The following is a 20800-nucleotide window of genomic DNA, read 5'->3' as shown; positions in this document are numbered from 1 at the left end:
TCCTTCTCCCTCTACCCCTGTCTGAGCTGAAGTGCAACATACTGTTCTCCAGCACTAAGGTAATGCATAATTGCCATCCAGGAACCCCAAATGAAGCTATTTCATTATGAACCTAAACTACACTGCCTCATTGTCTTTCTTACTCCTCCCATTCACCACCCAAGAGGCAGCAAGAGATTTCACAGTTTGGATATTTTAGATGCTAGGGACCAGCTCTCCCTGCTTTGTGGTACTGTGCTAGTGCCAACCTACTCAAGCTGTTGATGTCTCTCTCCCCTTTATTAGGCAAGTTGGCTGAAGGATGGGGAACAGCAGAAAGACCCAAAGGACTCCTCTTCTAGTAAGCAGGAGAGTTTTCTTGGCTTATACTGTTTTCTTGTTAGCAGGTGTATTAAGGAGAAAAAAATGGAGAGGGGGAAAAATAAAACTATTCAGGAGTAGCTGGATATTCTTAGTAGCACTGGCCATGTCTACATGTGCAACGAACTGCGCAGTTGTTACCATGCAGTCATTTTGTACCTGCTTATGCAAGTACTAAATGACTGTGCAGTAACCACCATTACTGCGCAGTACCATCGCCACATGGTTTTTTCTCAATGCTACTGCACCGTAGTTCATTAATACTGTGCAGTATTATTGCCTCATGGTTAGTGTCTGGCAACACTACTGAGTGGCAACACTATTTCTTGCTACTGTTCTATAGCATCTTGTGTAGATGTGGCCACTGGTTGCTGGTTTCTTCATAAGAGTTGAACCAAGCGTAGGGTTGTTGGCTGTAGCCGTGTTGGTCTAAGGACATAGGCAGACAAGGTTCTTTGGGTGATATCTTTTATTAGACCAACTAAATAGTTGGAAAATTGTTCTTTGCAAGCTTTGAAGAAGGGGGTTTGTGCCCAAAAGCTTGCAGAGAACAATTGTTCCAACTATTCAGTTGGTCTAATAAAAGATATCACTTCTACCCAAAGAACCTTGTCTGCGCTGGAACCCATTGAAATAACAGAAGGGAAACACAAGAGATTTCTCTGTAACCTGGTGTGGCCCAACTATCAGATACTTAGTTCACCCACACTTTGTATTTTCATCACTTTTCATCAGTAAGTAATTTTATGCATATCTCCTTACTGACAACCAGTTTTGGTGGAACAAGCAGAATTACATTAATTTTTTTATACGATTTAATGTTCAGCAGTAGCGTGCATGTGTGTGTGTGTTTTGTAAATCCAAACCTGTACTCTAAACTGTGGCATGCACTGCTGAAGCTGTTCAGGGCTGGTGCTAAAAGTATAGAGAGGTACTGGTTAACAAGCCTTCTTCTACTTTAGGGACTGGAGGTTAATTAATTTTCATGCCCATTCAGTTCTTTTCCTCTCTGCTGGGACTAGGAAAAACTGTGGTGCTGAGTTTTTGCAATGCAGCTACCGGGCAGCTGGATTCATTTCTCAAGGGGTACTGAACAGCTGTCAGATTAAAACAACTTTCAGCCACTGCTCATCTGGGCTGCATTCAAACTGACAACCTTGAGGCAAAAGTCTCTATGGCCTATTCCAAACTTTGTTATAAATCCCAAGGGTTTTCAAGTCCTCAGATAAGTTTGGATTTAAAATGCAGTTGCTGGGTTGGAAAGGGATAACTGGGAATTTGAAAATTATAGGACAGCACAGATGTGACAGAGTAGAGTTTTGGTCTATTTATTCTTTTAAATTGGAGATGATGTGCAGTGAGGGAAGCAGCAGCAGTTTTACTTTTAGTTTTCAGGGCAAGTTTAAAGAGCTGACATTTAGAAAAGCCATCATGCTTTTTGTCAACTTGGCAAATGTGTTGCAAAGTGACTGAGAGAAAACATCGAATTGCATATGGCTATTTTAAAGAACCACATATCAGAGCAGAGCCGGGTTATACATGTAAGACATGCTAACGATGTGGAGGTGCATGTGAGATTTAGGATCTATTTGAAATGGGAAATGTTTAAAACAGTTTTGTACTAATCAAGATAATGGCATAGTTCCTCTTCAATTTAACCAATAATGTCAACAGCAAATGGGTGTATGCGTGTAAAAATTGTTTTATGCTTTCCTTCCAAGCTCCGACTCATGGATTTGTTCGTGAGTAATATATGAGTAACAGGCCATAATCTATTGCACATTGAGAATCCACAGAGAGGTGGCTAAAGCCTCAATGGTTGTCAGTAAGGAGATCTGAATAAAATTACTTACAGGTGTCTGATGAAAATACAAAGCATTGGTGAAGTAAGTATCTGATAGCTGGGTTGCACCAGGTTACAGAGAAACCTCTGGTCTGTGATGTTTCCCTTCTATTATCTCAACAGGTTCCAGTTCGCTCTCCCTACTGGGCTGTCATCTTGTGTGGGAGGCTAGATAGCAAAAGTGACAAATGCTTTGAAAGAGCCACCTGCAGGGATTGAGGCTACCCTTCTATCCAACAGATGCCAGCCCATCTTCTCTCTAGGAATAATTTCTCTATGCATCTGAGTTGACATCCTGTTTTGTGACTTGATTTTAGAATTACTTATTAGTCTGTTGCTGCTCATCCTTCTTTCTGCTCCCCTCTATGTCAGTTCAGTGTCTTATCCTGATTGTGATGCCTTTTATTTTAGCACTGGGCAGGTCAGTTGTAAGATAAAGAGCAAGAACTCAAGTCTGCTCATTAAGGTGAACAATGACAAGCAGAAAGGGAAGTCTAGAAGTAGGGATGAAAGAGACCTTCTGAATGATGCCTTTTGGGTTCTTTTTTGTGGTTGTCAGTAGCATCAGGCTTTGTTCAGTGCTGAAGCAATGTATCAGTCTTTATCAAGGCAATTCTTTATTTGTTCTTTCATACACATGGTTTTCTCTATTTTTAAAGCAGAAATGGTGTATTCCTGACAATGTTAGTGAATTCAATGATTGATTAAGTAAGTAAAAAGCATGTGACATGCTTATGAGATGGAAATGGGGGGTGAGGTAACTCTAGACTTTCAACTTCTAGTTCAGGTTGATGATATAACCAACGTCCCCTGTAAGCTTCAGCAAACTGCAGGCTCACAGACCACATAGATCAGGGTGGGCAAAATATGGCCCGTGGGCCAGATCCAGCGTACAAAGGGACTCTATCTGGCCTGTGGCAGGTCCCTTGGTCCTGCCTGACCCAGTGCGGGGGGTAACTTGGGCTATGGTGTGTGTGGCTGGTCCTGCTGCCCCTGGGGGCATGGTAGGGTAGGGGCGGCACGGCAGCTGGACTTGGCTTCCAGCAGCCCCCGCAGCGGTGGCTCACTCTGCCCGACTGCCACTGCCAGCATGTCCGCTGCCACTGGACATGGCCCTGCTGCCCGGCTGTCCGTTGCACACCCATGGCCGGGGTGCCGAATGGAGTGGGTGGACAGGGTCTCCATAGAGACTGGCTTGGACACCCCCCTCCCCCGTGGGCAGGGTGCGCTTGGCCAGCTGGATGGGACGGGGCTGTAGGTGGGCAGGGAGTGATGTCTGGGAATGGGACAGGTGTGTAGGGCTGGGATTACAGGGCAGTGACAGCATGGAGCTAGGGCCTGAGGCAGGGCTGAGATCCACTCCCCACATGCCCCTGGACGGGTGCCAGTGCTGTGGGCAGAGATGTGCAGGGGGTGCGGATCATGGCTTTGCCCCAGGTCTCAGCCCCGCGCTGGCACTGCCCCACAATCCTGGCCCCACTTGTCTGTCCTGCTTCTGGACACTGCTCCCCATCGACCCGCAGTCCCTTCCCATCCGCCCAGCCAAGTGTGCCCTGCCCGAGGAGGTTCTGGGCTAGTTTCCTTGGAGACCTGCTCTGTCTGGCACCCCTGGCAGTGGGTGCAAGGCAGATGGGCCCAGGGCCAGGCAGGATCAATTGCCTTCCCCTTCCCCCTCCCCGCTGCACTGGGTCAGTACCTGCCCCTGTCCTGGCCCCAGCCTGCAATACCTCACCAAAACTCATTAACTGGCCCTCCAGCCCAAATAATTGCCCACCCCTAACATAGATCATGAGTGAGGACTTTCCAATTCAAAACATCCTGAGAAAAATTATCCCCTTGCCTATATCTTAAAGACTGAAATTTAACTTCTGCTGTAAGTCCAAGTTGATTATTCAATTTATAGAGAAATACTTTTCATAATCTCTTCTATAGCACATCAGAAATAGACAAGGGAGACAGCTGTAGTAAAAGTTACCAACACTGTCACCTTGGTATAGTTTAGTTCCCATAATGAGAATGAGAACAAGACTGGCTGTTATTTGATTTGTCCACATCTAATGGGGGTAGAGATGCTAGGCATTTGATCAAATGAGGAATTCATGAACGGGTTTAATAACAAACAACAACATCTACAGCTTCAAGGGTATGTTATTCAAAAAAATGGCATGGCAATGGATTAAAATAATCCAGATTACCAATTAAACAAAGATTAGAACTGTGTGCATCTATAAAGAGACTTTGGAGGAAAGGGTACTCCCCAATTCTGTAGAAAAGAGAGTTCCAGTAAAGAACAGTCTCTGCTCAGACTGAATGAACTCTCTTCCTGCTGACAATCCTGCAAGGCCTTTGGTGTTCAGATAAAGCCGACAGGACCTTGGCTTTTAACAAGTAACCCAAGAACTGTGCTGGATGGAACTCAGTCCTTGTCTACAATGGGGATTAGCCCCTGGTGATATTGCTACATGGGTTCAAACCTTTCCAGCAGACACACTGAAGTAGTGTAAACCATGATCTGTACTAGAAAACTGGTAGCCAAAGGTTTGATTTTTCATTCAAGATAGAATTTAACAGGAATACAACCAATAAACAATTATAGACATTAAACAGGAGTGTGCAGAATTGTATCCAAAAACCTGTATTATTTTATAGGGAGTTATACTCTCTGTCTAGAGCAGTGGTTCTCAACCTTTTTTGTACCAGGACCCACTTGTAAACATTGATGACCAGTCCCGACCCTGTGCCCCTCACCCCTGACCTGCTGCCCCCACTCCCCCAGGGTGTGGGGCGGACAGGGTGCATGTGCTACGGGGGCCCCAAGCAGCCCCTTGCAGGCTGGAACTCTAACAGCCTGCAAGGGAAAAGCCATGTTTCCAAAATTTTTCTCTTTTAAAAGAGAATTCATTTTTAAATTTTGTTAATCCATTTTAAAAGTTTGTTCATGACCCTTTCATACATTCTTGTGACCCACTTTTCAGTCATGACCCACTGGTTGAGAAATATTGGTCTAGAGCATATTAATCATTGTATAGAACTGAATGAGGAATTAAATCTTTGCTAGAGAAATGCATATGGATTTTAAAAAATCCACAGAAAAATTATGCTTATCTATTAGAGTCTCTAGTACTTTTCCAAAAGGGTTTACCATAAATAAAAGCACCGATGCCTTTAGAGTATATAAGCCCATTAGTCTTGTATGTGAATAATTCCATATGGTGCAGGAATGATCAAAAAGCAAGAGGAACTGCTGCCGTAGGGAAAAAGCAAACCATAGCCAGACCACAAAAATCAGAGGCAAAATATAAAGGTTGCCATACGTAAAAGCTTAGACGCTATGCACAGGAAGGAATGTCTAAATACTGGCGGCCTACAGGCCATATCCTGAGCTTAGGTACAAATTGGTGTAGCTATTCCCTTAACAGATTTAAAAAACTTCAGGTATGCATTTGGGGGTGTCACAGACTAGTAATGAGACCCAGCCAAATACACTGTTCATTATCACAGGTGCAACTGGCATGTGTCCTGCAAGTGTACAATATGCTTTTGACAGCATGTCCAGCTTTTACCTTTATTTGTAGTTATTTTCTGTACCTGGTACAACATCCATTTGTTTCCTAGTTCATCTTCAGTGAAGTATTAATATGAAAGACGTATTAAGAACAGAGGTTTGTAATTTATCTACATACATACATCAGAATCTTACTAATTTGCACAATTTACTGGATACCCTATAGCAAGTTACCATAACTTTGTGAACTAGCAAGGAAACCAATACTCAGTCAAAGAGATTACATCACCCAATTCATTTGGTTCGTTTCTTTGGAAGAGCAATGATTACATATTGCACTTGTCTAAAATATATAACAGTGTAACTATCTGTGTGACAATCCCTCGCTATGTCTTGTGAAATCTTTGCAGACAAGCGAAAAGAGTTTTTTATAAGGACAGGAATAGATGAGTATTATGTGACAGTGAAGTTCTCCATTATGTGGTTATATTTTGTGAAACAAGTAGTGTTAAGGAGTAAGAAAGAAGAGAATCTCTGTCTAATGAGATGAGCCAATGAAGGGAAAAGTTGAGCACCTCCAAGGCACTGTCTGGCTTTGCATCATCAAGTCAAACTGGTGTCATCCAATGGGAAGAGATATTGTATATTTAGAAGAAAATATAAAAAGGAGAAACACTGTATAGTGAAAGGATTAGAAATTAAGAGAATTTGCACAACATGCCCTTGCATTATGTTAATTCCATGAAAGCTGGAACATCAGACTACACTGTGAGCAGTTGTACTGGTCTAGGACCACAGTCCCATTGTCACAAGCTAAAAGCGTGCACGTGACATAGGAAATAACACAACTTTCACCTCCAAGAAAAGAAACTAATGAAGGTGCTCCACTAGATTGGGCCCTCAGCAGTCAAACAAGTCTAACCCATTTCACTCCTAACAGGAAGGGGGGCACATGCACATAAAGTAATACATTAAATGTTACTTGCAATTAAGGCGGTTTGGCTTCCAGTGCAGTGCTGAATATATATCAACTTTACAGGATATCAGTCCAGCTGGTGCCAATTTTCAGTGACAGTTGCACTGACAGCACAACTGTTAGCTATCGGCTAGATCCTACCCTTACTGAGGTTTATGGCAAGGCTCCCAATGACTTCAGCAGGTCAGGATCAAGCTCTAACTACACACCAACAGCACAGATCTCATCTTTACCTTCAGCTCCTAAAGCAGTCCTTCCCAAACTTTTCTTCTGCATGACCCCGTTTCTGACCCCATTTCCTAGCATGGCCCCTCACTCCCAACCCACAACCCTCCACCCCTGCGACCCCATCCACTGATGTTGTGACCCCATTTGGGGGTCACAACATCACAGTTTGGGAACCGCTGGACTAATGAATTCTATGCAGAGCCAGCAAAGCAGCTCTTTTAGCTCTCAGCAGGAGCAGCCTCTACTGTATATTTAGACCAGCTTCTGCAAAGCAAGGTGATTGCAAACCTGGTAAACCTTGAGCTGGTCGGACGTACACTGTCCAATAGGAGGGAAAAGGATGTAGGCACAAATTCCACATTGTAATGGCAGACATTAACTTAGTGTTAATAATACTCTGCATTTTACAATCAGATGCTAAAAAGCTTTATATAGATGAGTAAGCATTATTATTATTACTCCTGGACAGAGCCCAAAGGTGTATTCATCCTGTAGGCAAAGAGAGATGAAGTGACTTGCCAAAGGTCACATGTTAGTGGCAAAGCTGGGAACAAAACCTCCAGGCTCCCAGACTTGTACTCCCAGCTAGTCGCCAGAAAGATGTGTTCATTTAAGTAGTACTGTTTGCTGACCTACTTGCAACAACCATGATCCAAAACCTGGCAGTAGCAAACAGGTATATCCATTCTATACCAGGGCTTTCCACTAGAACATTTGTTTCTGAAAGAAGACACTTAGCCACCCACAAAAAAAACATTTACCCCCTTTTTTTGGTTGCTGTTGTAACCCCTCTTTTTAACCAGGACTCCATGTTCACTGCAGTTCAGTGGCCACAGAACTGGCCATATAATAATATCAGCCTCAGAATCAAACAGCAGAATTTTTCCTTTAAAAAAACCCCATTTCTAGCTTTATGGCTGCTGGCTGTTTGTACAAACAGTGACAGCCGTGCCTTGCCCCCGGCCATCTGAAAAGATGAGAGAACTTGCAATAGGAAGGCAAAGGAACCAGGAAGCTATAACTCCTCCTCTTTGTCATTTTTTCTTTCTTTTCTTTCTAGTCAACCAACAGTTCCTTGGGCAGCCCAGCAACAATTAATTTGGGTTGTTTTGCCATCTCGTACCTTTAAAAGTTGCTTTAGACTAGATGCCTACAAATGTGAACTGAACGTCAACCTCTGATGTGTAAAATGTGGAAGAAAAGTAAAAATAGGGCCTTTTCTAATAACTATCATTTGTTCCATTTACTGGCCTCACAGTGGTACACCCCCATGCTCAGACATGCCTTTGTTTGATGCCAATGCAGATGTCACCAATGTTTCAATAAACTCCTTGCCCTTAACAAAACAACCTTATGGCCTCCAGACTTCAGGCTTATTACAGGTTAATACCTCCCCAGAATGCAATAAGTGCTAAAACGAGATGTAGATCTGTGCTCTAGATCACAAAAAATGATAGGGCAAATCTACAGTACCGAAGCAAGGACACAGGAAATGGTCACTGTTATGACCAGTTTCAAAGACCGATGATCTCATTCTAAGTAGGTCACATAATCCTGATAATAAATCACTGCTGACCGGACCTTCAGCTAACGCTCACGGCAGTTTGTCCTGAAAGTCTTTGCTTATCTTGATCACGTTCTAGAGATCACACATTTTCCATTAAATGGATTAATAAGGCCTGTATATTTGTGCAGAGCAGCGAGTAAACCAGATTCTGTGCTTCATTACGTTGGCACATCCAGCTCGATTCCACCACAACATGTGTATCCTTTCCACAAACCCCCCCCCGCAGCGTTTATTTTCCCAAATTTGCCTGGGCGGCCAGAAGCCGTTACAAATCTTCACTGGGGCTTAGGCTAGCTGTAACCTCACTCTGCGCAAACTGTTTACAGACGTTTTTATCGAGGTGCACCAGGTGTGGATGTGGTTTCCAACTTTGAGACTGTTTACCTCAGCCTCCTTTCTGCATCACATTGTCACAGACTGTATATAAAAGATCAGATAACAATAGTACTTCACTCACAGCAAGCTCAGCCTCTGCATACTAGAATCACACATGCACTGGAGGACGTGGTTCATATACAACCCTGTTAGCAAACCGCATACGAGCTGGTGCAATCAAATATCTGCCTTATCTTGGGGTTGTTTTTTTTTTTTTGCTGAAGTAAATTATACTGAATTTTTTTTTTTTTTTTTACCCTTTTTCAAAGCTAATACACAAATGACAGGATGTTGTTGAAGGAAAATGTGAGCTTTCATGAGCTATTATTATTAGCACATGCGCCCCTCTGGTGCTTTGATCTTACTGTAGATGCATGTTTACTTCTCGTGACTCCATAAGGGCTGAACTCAAGCCTGATGTCTGTACTGATAGAGAGGATGAACAATTAAAGTCGGATTTGCTAGCCACAACATCACGGAGCCAGAACTCTCCAATACGTCCGAAGGTGACTTGCTACCTAAAACACTAGGCAGAGTTTTCCCAAACCCTCTCGGAAGCAATGAGGTTTTGCTGCAAAACGGAAGGGTGGTAATGTGAATTGAATAAATGTTCTTTGATACTTAGAGTTTAAGTTAAAGCGTGTTCAGCTTTTGTTTGCAATAGAAGGGTGCTTCCTCAGTTGGTTTTGAACAGAAAAGAAGAAATAACATCTAAAATGCCAGCTGCATTGATTATACAAAAAAAATGGTGTCACCTTGCTTAGCTATCCAGAGCCACACTGGCTGGCTTTAGCAATCAAAATAAGCGAATGCTGGTTTTTTTGTTTAACCCCTAGTAGCTGTGCAGAGGCAACATAGCTAAAATAGAGTTATGCTGAATTCAGTTCTTAATCGTGTTCTTTCATTATTGGAATTGTTCATGACGTTCCAACCAGTTACACTTATGCAAACCCACTGAACCCGTTACATTGAGGGGGCTGGTACACAAAAGGAAAAAAACAACCCGTAATGTTACTGTTAGACCCCGGCTTAAGCTGCAATGCCGTCTGTCAACAATACCCCACCAACCATTTCCTGAGCAAGGATGGGATCATTATTAATTATGCAGATTACGGTGGTATCCAGGGGCTCCAACATGGAGCAGGGTTCAGTTGCCTTTGGCATCGGACCAAAACAGAGAGCCTTGGCCCTGAAAAGAGTACGAATTTAAAACAGATGAAACACAAGCGTGTTAAGAAATGAATGGAGGGACTGGGGAGGGAAATGTGTGCAAGAGGAATAAGGGATTATACAGAAAACTTCACGTGCAATTAGAAAATAATTTGAGAGTCATTTTCACTGTTAGGCCTTGCTTTAACACCTCAATGGGCTGATTATCATGGAAACAAATCACACAGTATTTACACACAGCAATCAAGCTCCAAGCCATGGGAGGCAGCTTGCTGAAACCAAATTCCATCTGCTAGATGAGACTAGGTATTGAGGGGGGGCCCACGCCTCGCTGCTTGCCAGCTTTCACGTGCTCGTTTGCTACGAGATGCAGAAACCAGTTCCTTCCACTATCGCTAAGCTGGATCTGCGGTGGCTGAGACCCAGATCACAGAGTCTGCCATCAAGCTATGGAGTCTCTACAGCTTCCTTTTGTGGCGTTAAAAGCTCAGGGATTAAAAAGCGGCTGAGCTTCTCCCTTGAGATTCTTGCAGTCCGTGGGAAACCAGGAGAGAAGCAAGGCAGGGAGCAAGGAAAGACTAGACTCTTGATGGGAATCGGAGGCAGTCAGGTAGGGGTGCTGAAGGGGGTGGGAAGTTGCTTCCATGGAGCGCCCCTATTCCTAGGCTTTGCAGGGGGACAAGAGAGAGGCTGGGCAGGTGAGCCAGTAAATGGCGAGAAAGTGGGTCCTAGTGCAGGTCCTGGTGACTGGGAGGAGGAACTGCAGCCTCACTGAATTGGCTCTCTTTCTTCCACGGTAGTGTACGTGTAACAGCGCTGCCAATGCCCGAGAGCTACACAAGGTGCAAGCATTTTATAGCTCAGTGCAGAGCTGCTGAATAAGATGGTGCCAATGTAGAGCAGCTGGCGTGGTATGAAAGCAGAATTAAAAGCCTGGAAGTCAAAAATTGCAGAAAATCTGGCACGGAAAAGGGTTTGGTGTTTTCTTTGAAAATACTTTTGTTAAAATTCTGGAGCTTTGTACAGTGTTGACCATCCTACAACTTGGCTGAAATCCAGCAAAAAATGTATGTGGAAGCTTTGAGATTTCCTGCCAGCCTCAGTGATTATGGAAGAGCTAAGAATGGCCGTAGTCACAGGAGACTTGCATCTGCCAGCATTGTCGAGCGATCGTTTACAGCAGTGTTGTGCCAGCAGCCCATTACTGGTTCATCAGGTGGATTAATTAAGCCCTTCAGCCAGTTAGACAGACTACTAAATTGTAGACTGTCTAGACTGTTTAATGTTCAGCCATGTACCTGAAGTTTATCTTTATTACTATAGCACCACACAATGCTCCTTTGAAGGTGAATCCTGTAAGGTACTGAGTAGTTCTGCTGAGGTCCTGGCTACCTATACAAATTACTAGTAGTTTTGGCATTCAGTACCTCAATACCAAATATTCAAGAATCACTGCATTATGGATCAATGACATGGCTGTCAAATCCACTTTGGGGAGGTTAGGCTGAAGTAAGGCATATAAGGCTATGTGTGAAGTAGTCCCATCATCACTTGCAGCTACAAAGCAGTCATCTGTGGATGGGGACAGGCCTGCTCTGCCCAGACATGTGACAGATTTGTACCAACCCAACAAATGGGTCTTGTGTGAGCAACTCCTCCAATTAACATGGCAAGGGTTGTGGGGTCACAGCACCGAGACGGGCTTCTGGAGGTCGTCTTACTCTGACCATGTGTGTCGAGAGGGATTTACATGAGCTAAGCATCTGAACTCCTAAATTCTAGGAGACAGGCTTGCACATTCACAACATGTTCTGATCATACGTTCAAAGAGGTAGAAATTTGCTGCATTAAATTTGTGGAACTGCTCAATATGTCAATGCAGCAGGTAGTGTTGGGGATGGGAGAGAAAGAAAACAAGAATGACTTGGTTATTATGCACCTAAACAGAAATTCAAATGCCAACCAGACGCATTAAAAGATATTGGTTGACAACAAGAATTAATTTCTTAACTGAAACCCGCCCAACCATGTCCAAGAGTTTTAATGTGCCTATGCAAGGGAGCTGTCAGTAATGTATCTGCAATTAAAACCAAAACTGGCAAGGAAATTGCAAAGTTGGCAGAAGAGCTAATCTGAGAACCATGATCACAAGATTAAGAAGTGTTTGTGCGCTTGCTAATTACCAGTGTACATCATTAGGAAGGACTTGTACAATGGAAGCTTTTAACTGTGTGAGCTGCATCTCTTTATCCATTCAACTAACCATGCTGTCATCCATACCACCTAAGTCCTGCAGTTTGTCTCTGGCAAAAATGGGGGAAGCAAGAGAAGGGATCTCCACTCACTCTGGCATGCCGGAGTGGAAGGTATGTTTAAAATGCTGTGCCAGCCCTAACTAGGGGGGATGCCAGGGCAGTTACATGGCTCCACCCCTCCACCAGAATGCCACATATGAATCAGGGGAAGGGTGACCTTGTCTTGAATTTGGGGTGAGTTTACATAGGCTGCATGGGTGAAATTAATATCAGTCTGCATTGGCACTTGATTATTCACAAATTTAGCCATTCAACATCTCAACATCTGTAGGCTATAAAGGTGCTGTGTGTCATTTCCATTAGGCCCAGTAGATGAAATTCCAGACAGTACGTTGTTGCACATTGAAACTACCACTGAAAAAACCTCACATATTGCCTGTGCAATCTTGAAAATTATCTTTAAAAGTGTGGAAAGGGAGAGAACTTTATAGAGGTCACCTCTCAGCATGAGCTGATTATAACAGTATAGCCTTCTGCTCTTTGGTGGCTGCAACGGGCAGAATGAGGAGCAGCTCTAAACTCAAGGAATCCAATTAAGGGGACATAAAAAAGCTTAGTGGATCCAGAACAAAAAAAGTCTAGAAAACCTAAGGCTATCTTGATCCACCTTAATGATCACAAACAACCTTAGTGAAGAAATGCCAATGGAACTCAAATCCACAAATATTAGGAAAGAGAAAGTAAAAAAAAAACCCCAACTTGAATGCTCACCAAGCTATTAAGCAAGAACAATGCAAGAAATACAAAATACTCCAGGTAGCTGAAAAAGGTTCAAGTCCTCATCATTTGAAATGATGACTTAAATACACAGCACCAAAAGACAGAATTGGAGGTGATTGAAGACTTTTATTGAGACTAAAACCTATAAATTAGAAACTGGCTGGAAAACCAGCACTGTAGGAGAAAGAAAGGGTATAATATTCAAAAGCCCTACTATTAGTCAACGTGCCTGGGAACAATGAAGAGGATACAGGGAACGTGAGAATGAAAAGTTACTTCAGTTCAATGAAAAGTTACTTCAGTTCAGTTTTGGAGGTATAATGTGTGGGAAAGCTTTCTGGAGGCGTTGTTCATGTAGGAAGCAGTTGTAGGAGCCAGCGCTGGAGAGAGGTGATGCTCAGAACTAGAAATCCAGACAGGAGCCAGAAACAAAAATAGGTCACAGACATTTTTTATGGGACTTACTTATAACTAAGTGGTCAACCTCATCTGAAATGCCTACAACTGGAAAGACTGGGCCCGCTTGGGCTGAGGTGACAGAAGCGAATGGAGATACTTCATGGAAAAGCAGTGGTATTATTCAGGCGATCACTGGAGTGGGCTGAACTCTGTGAAGAAATCCTGAGCTACCAATGCTCTTACTTGAGTGTCTAAGCTGTCTGGGAAGGGATGGCCCTTTATCTGAATGGCACGCATTCCACCCAAGTCTCTGGGTAGCGAGATGACAGAACCAGTTCAAGTCAGCGTTGCTGGTGGTCATGGAATGTCATATTTCAGGAAATGGGATCCAACCCATTGCTCTGCGAGTTTGTGTGCAATGGAGTTAATTAGAGCCGTATGAAGCATGATTCAAACTGCTGAGTAGAGCAGAATGTCAAAACTTGGAACAAAGCTGAAAGTATTTATCCCCACCTGCAAGACCAGGACGCTGGGCTCAAGACAAGGTTCACTGAATGGCTTTTGCCAGGGGTGGCCAACCTGCAGACAGAGTGCCATGGGTAGCGTCTGCGTGTGGTGTGTGGCTGAGCAAGAAGGGACCAGGGAACGTGCCCGCAGAAAGGATGGGGAGCAGAAAGCAAATTGGGCAAGGAGCGGAGGGAAGGAACCACAGTGGCAGGGCAGGTAGGGAGCACAGGGAAGGGAGCAGAAAGCAGAGCAGCAGATCAGGCAAGGGGAAGGAATTGAAGTGGCACTTGGGGAGGGCATGAGGCTCATTTGTGATATGCTTACTAAAAAGGTTGGCCCTCAGTGGCCTATGTTATACAGGAGAGATGAGATAATGTTCCCTTCTGACCTCAAACTCCATGAATTGCTAAAGCCTTTGCCAGTTCCAAGTGAAAAACATGGAGATCAAGAGTTTAGAAGAATAACAACCATATTCTTGTTAAAAAGTACTTGGGGCAAAATTCTTCTCTCCTCTGCACACAGCAGTTTCCATGGGGAGCTCTGCACATGTGGGCATCCAAGCCAAGCTCTGCAGAGCGGGTCTCAGTGGAGAGTTTGCCTTTAACCAGGAAAGACTCGCACACAGGCACAAATGTTACCTATTTAACCTAATCCACAAACCAGCTGACAAGCTGCTTGCATTTGCTTCCACACTATTAGTTCAAGCCCCAAACTTTTCCTGACAACACAATATTGCAAAATAAATTTCCAGACCTTTCCCTCCCATGGCAGTACTCCCAAACCATCACACCATGCAGCTCATAGTCACCACCCTGTTCTTCCCTGAGGGGAAGGAAGGATTGCAACTGCAATGGGGGTTCTTCAAATTAAATGAAGTTTAATCGCCCGTGGAAGAATCTGGTCTCAGACAAACATTACCTGGACACACTGCACAGAGAACCAGCCCCTCTGCACTTGGCTGGCTCCCATATCCATCTGGCAACAATGCTCTCTTAAGACCCATGCTGCCATTGATTGCCTGGCAGCACAAATGCCCTACTGTCTTATGCAGGCAGACAGCAGGGGATAGAAAATAATATTATCTGTAGAAGGTAGCAGCTGGACTTGCTGGTGAGCAGCAGAGTTACTGCTTGGGGCACCTCTCCTATGCTGCATGGAGGAAGGACTCTGGTAAAGGCCAAATACACCTCTATGCTCCCCTTTCTGTCAGGTTTGGGACATTTCTGCTGCTTTACTCCTTTCTACGCAGTATCTAACTGAATGTAAGCAGTAATTAAGGCTGCAATTGTGCTGGGCACATGGGAAGAAGCAACAGATAAATCTTGTTAACTGAAAATAACCATGATGTTTTTAGTTAGACATGCTATCATTTGTACTGCACATTTTCTACTGGTGTTGGGCTTCAAATAATTTCCTGACCAGTGTCACTAGAATGGGCTTCAGTTTGTCCCTCCAGCTTCTGGAAACAAGTGAGTTCTCTGGGTCCAGAGGAATAGGCTGTGACGCAAGAGGGATCAAGCATTGAACATACAATTTTTTTTGGCCCGTGTGTGGCTGTCACCTGAGTGTATGTACCTGGTGTCCTCAAACTTAAAAGCTAAAACTTTGTTGTGACTGCTGGCTTTAATAGTCTACAGATGGACTAGCAAGACACATATGCATGCAAATAGCTGAGCTCCTTCATGTCTTGAAATTTGGTCTACATCCGGTCAACAGAACAGAGACCTCTTAACCCTCTTCTTACAAGCTTTCTGCGCCACATGCAGCAGCAACATTCCCCTTGAAAGGACTCCATTTGCCTCTGACTTTGCCTCAAGCCAGTAACTGATAGACTGCTGCTAACTACTGCTAACAAATGATTTTTCAGAGATTACAGTTTCAATAATACAGGTGCCAAGATAAACAGACTCCTCGTGCGCAGCAAGGAATCTCAACTACACATTCAGAGGTTTGGTACATGTGTCCAAAAACATGTCCTGCCATTCTTGAGGTTTTTCTCATCAGCATGTTACAAGACAGTAAATAAGCAATGACGCTTTGTCTTGGGATTAGGAACGTGGATTTTCATAGCATGTGCATGCTATAAAAGGTCTGGGGCTCGCCCAATCACAGTGGTCCCGACTGAAAATGATCATTTATGTTGGAAAACCTATTTGTTTTTAAAGTGAAAGGATATGCTGATCACCTTGACAGAGGTGTGATGAACTTGCTGAAGACTGTAAAAGATTGGGGACGGGGGGGGGTTGTTTCATATGCAGAAATTAAGGTTCTAGGAAGCAAGCAAGTTGTTTTTGCAACCATTCTTTTCCTGACCAGTGTCTTGCACATGGACTTTTTTTTAAGTACTATTTTTAACATTGTTGGGGCTTTCCTTACGGCACTTACTAACCACTTCACAAACACTGAACAATAAAACTTCCCAACTCCATCAAGCAAAACTGAGGTATAGAGAAGGTAAAACCTACTCCACAAAGGGAAGTTGGGATTGGGTACCAGGCCTCTAGCTCAGCCACGGGACCGTCCAGCTTCTCTTCTGTAGGACTTTGTAACATCCATCATTTCTCACGTGATTTTCAGATCGTAGCATTTTAACAGACAGACATCTCCTGGTACTGATGTACCATTAGCTATTTATCTGGCAAGCCACCTGTTTGTTGGCTATACCTGCTGGCTGCATTTTTCCTCTTTTTTGTGGGGAGAGGGAGGAGCTTTTGACCTCAGCACAACACCTTTTTGGCAAAATGGCTGTTGACATGGCACTCTGCTTCCACGCTGTCTGAAGACAAATCTGTTTTGTTGTTTATTCTTTTACTCTGCCATCGTCTCTTGGTATAGATTTTTATTTACAGGCGCTTCCAGTCCTCCCATAGAAGGTAGGATTTGACAGTCTTCCCTAATTCCCTAAATATCCCTAGTGAAGTCAAACCCATCCCTTGCAGCACGGACAGCTAAGGCTCTAGTTGGCCCATTTGTTCAAATTCATGTCATTCATGTTCACTGCGCAGGTCTGAAATGCAACGATCAACGGGCTCACTTTATAATAACTAAAATGTGCGTTTCAAAGGGATATTTTTAATGCTTTGCTGTCCTTTCCATTCTCCCTCTGGGAAGCTCTGTGGATAGCCTCTGCCTCCGGGCCTACTCTCTGCACAGCAGGTGGGGGTTTCCACTCCAACGTTTCTTCAATACCAATCGCTTCTTAGAAAGTCTGGATACGGTGCAGCTGCCTGCTGCTCTGTGCTACGTGCTGTCCGAGCTGAGGAAGTCTGGTGATTCCATCTGCTCCAAACACTGGTAGGAACCTGATCTTTACTTCCTGGTCCCAGCCGTATGACAAAACAGAGCCTCTTGAACCAGAGCTCGGCTCCTTCTTAGAGTATCAGACATTTGACCAACACCCCACCAGGTAGCCTGTGATAAACTATTCTTGTTGCTTGATTTAAGCTTCAGTTTCAAGCCTGCATGCAGAGTGATTAGCGGAAATCTGTTTGCCATGGAAAAACATGGAAAAAACCACGGAATTTGCGTTTTTACGAAGACTATATAGAATCGCCGGGAAAAAAAAGACGACTTGCTGAAAAGAAAATGCTGGCTCCCCAATGGTTCTCGTGGCCGCTGGCACACACGAGCAGCCACAATGGCAGCTGCCCACTCCTCCCTCCATCGCCGATTGGCTGAGAAGGCTTCCCATTGTGTGGCCCTGCCCCTCTCTGCCAATCAGCGGTGTGAACGGCAGCCCTCTCAGCCAATCAGTGGCGAGGGGCTAGGCTGCTGCTGAGGCCCTTCAGCCAATTAGCATTGCGGTGGGGCTAACTGTGGAAAAACGCAGATTTTTGTGTGTTTTTATTGGAATTTTTTTTTTTAAATCATGGAAAGCTAGGATCCCCGGTGATGAGCAATGCCCCAGGTTATGCATTCATTTTACTCTGCAGTTGCTTTTAGTGTAGTAGACGGAACAACTGTTATAAGGAGATAAAACCCTTATTTGCAAGGGAAAGAGTTAGGCCTGAATCTTGTATCCACAAAGCCATCTTACACTGTGTGGAATGCATTTAACCCACTTGAGTGTTTGCAGTGCTCTCACCTTCTAGTACCTGGTGGGTTAAAAAGGAAAATATAAGCTACAACTGATAGTTAATAGAGTAGGCCAGGGTGTTTTGAACCAGAAAGTCAAGAGCTCAGCTCTATCCATGCAGATCTGGAGTTTAGCCAAGACCTACTGTGTTTTTTCATATATGTGGTGTCAGATCCTCACAAAAAAACAGGAACTCGTTTTTTTTTTTAATTTGTTGCACAGGGCCTAGCAAAAGGGGGCCCGATTCTTCCTGGGGGTTTTTAAGCACTACATTAATATTAAAAGTAGTAATCTTCAAACGTATTATAGTCCTGGTGTCCCGAACAGGTTTAAAATATGTTCTGAGTTTATACAATAATTTCAGTTAACCAGCATTCAGGTAACTGCAATGTGGCGCTAGTGGCAATTTTCTGTATTTGGAATGGAAGTGAGATTTTTATACATCACCTCTTTATTCAAGGGCACTAGCAATTTCCAAGATTCAGACCAAGCATCAATACAATATTTCATTTTCTTTAGCAGGCTCAGCTTATAGTCGAACGCCACAAGTTTCTCTGTACTGGTCCAGTGAAATGGAAGAACATCTAAACACACTTATATTGGCAAATATGACCTTTATTTCTGCCATGAACTTAGAGAAAACAACTGCATAAGTATTAAGCGCAATATGGCCAAAAACTCTTTTTTTTTTAGCTTTGGTCTAAATAAGCGTATTTATGGCTTTATACACACTATTTCTTCCAGAATTGGGGTCTGGATTTCTTATCCCTGAGTTAGGAGTATACTCTTAAAATATTACTGATTGTGTTCACAAGTGAACACATGCACTCTGTGGCTTGTATAATTAAAACAAAAAAAATCTTCTGACTTTTTCATCTGGGTTTTTCCCCCTTCTTTTATGGGCCTATATTAGCAACAGCTAACACATTTCTGCGATATCATTTGATTCTTCAAAGTTACTAATGGCCTGCAAGATGTCAGCAGCTTGATTTAAAGAGTTACAATTGGAAAGGAACTCTGGAGCTGGACACTGGACAAGATTTGCCCTTTAAATTAAAGCACAACTTGGAGACTAAATGATTCACTGTGGGAGTTTTGTTCAAAGTTTTATTTCCTAAACACTTTGTGCACCACACCGTCAGAACCACAGCTACATCTGATTTGAATGAAACTTCAGCCTTAATGATTTTCATGCCAGGTATGTAAGGAGCAATGTAATTTGCTTGAACATCCAATTATTTCATTTGATATCCCAAAGATTTTAACCAATCCTATAAGCCAACTTATGTTGGGGCAACAAACTGTTTCCAGTTCCAGAGCAGCCATCCACTTAAAACTAGGAGTGGGCTCAAGCTGCAAAATTTGGACACCCCAGTATTTGAAGGCACGCTCTAGTATCTGAGATCTATTTAGAAAAAGTAAAATACAATTACAGATCAGTACCTACGCTCCAAGCAAGGCTGAAGACAGGTCTTTACAATAGTAATGTTTTAGAACAGAGCCTGCAGGGGAAATCCTTCCATAGACCTCCAACAAGTTGTACCAGCTGCAAATCTGCCCTCAAAACATCATAAGCCAACCTCTAATTGAAAATAAGGCTATGAAGGTATTTTCCTTGTGGACAAGTATTCTACAGCGACCAACTGGTGACTTCCTTGCTTATTCTTCTAAGTATTGGACTAGAGGATCTGATTAGGAATCCTGTATTATCTAGAGCTCCTGGTCTAAACTTTGACAGCTACCCTTCAAAATATAAGGGATGTACTTGCCTTGTTTCTATGACAAATTGCCCCCAGGCATTTAATGTAAAAGAAAAAAGAGAATAGGCTAATTCTATTGGTAACGCCCGTGAGAAGGACACCCCTACTGAGGAAGAAAGAAAGAGAATATTTCAGACAAATAGGTCAGGGGGAACATAACTGATGTTTTCAAACCGTGATGCTCTCAAGCTGACAACAGGGAAAAAGTTTCTGCGAAAAAGCAAATCTCCACCGACTTATCCATTTTCCCCATAAAATTCAAGTCAGAGGTGTGGGGATAAGATCAGAAAGAAATGCCAATGGATGGAAGACTATTTATGGGACCATACTGTGGAAAATTCCAAAAAGGACAAATGTTGCTAAGAATATTCAAAAGTCAAAGCTCTCTGTGGGTGTGCATTCATGTAGATGTCAACACAACTATTTCATGATCACCGAAATTGCTACTAGCCTGCATCCTCTGTGAATGGCTATTTTTAGGACCGGCCTTTCATGTGGTATAATGATGTGGATTTTACAAGAGCATTTATAATGTGTTTCTTATGTTGTACAGCCCTGGTGAAACTGCCTCATACGAGAGAAAGTTTAACAAAAAGGTTCTTCCGCCCTTAGTTTCTTAGGTTATATTACTGTTTCTGCTTTGGATTTGGGGTGAATATGCATGTGTTGGTTTTTGACACAAATGGGTTGTACCAATATATTAAATCGGCACTCCATGCACCATGATGTAAGTGCAGAAAATGTTCCCGAGACCTTCCAAACCTGCTTGCCACTTTAGATGGTCTAATTTCAAAATCCACAGTGTCACCTAGTATAATCTATGGCCAAAACTGTACTTCAAAGGTCAGATTTTCCTCTCAGTTTATTGATACCACTAGCTTGTGTCATGTACCTGAGAGAAGAATTTGACTCACTTGTAACAGCAAAGTCATATGAGCTCCCCAAACAAGTTTGATATAGAAAATTTTAATCAGAAAGAGATCCTTTTTTTGCTTTCATT

General features: G+C 43.2%; 1 protein-coding gene across 10 annotated transcripts in view; it reads right to left on the bottom strand.

Annotated features, from left to right (window-relative positions):
• The window catches only part of TCF7 (transcription factor 7), a 104642-nt gene that overhangs the window by 72303 nt on the left and 11539 nt on the right, over window positions 1-20800 (bottom strand). The window lies entirely within an intron of this gene.

Source organism: Alligator mississippiensis, chromosome 9, assembly GCF_030867095.1.
Source record: "Alligator mississippiensis isolate rAllMis1 chromosome 9, rAllMis1, whole genome shotgun sequence".
Classification (NCBI taxonomy): domain Eukaryota; kingdom Metazoa; phylum Chordata; order Crocodylia; family Alligatoridae; genus Alligator; species Alligator mississippiensis.
This window is presented reverse-complemented; position numbering and strand designations above follow the sequence as displayed.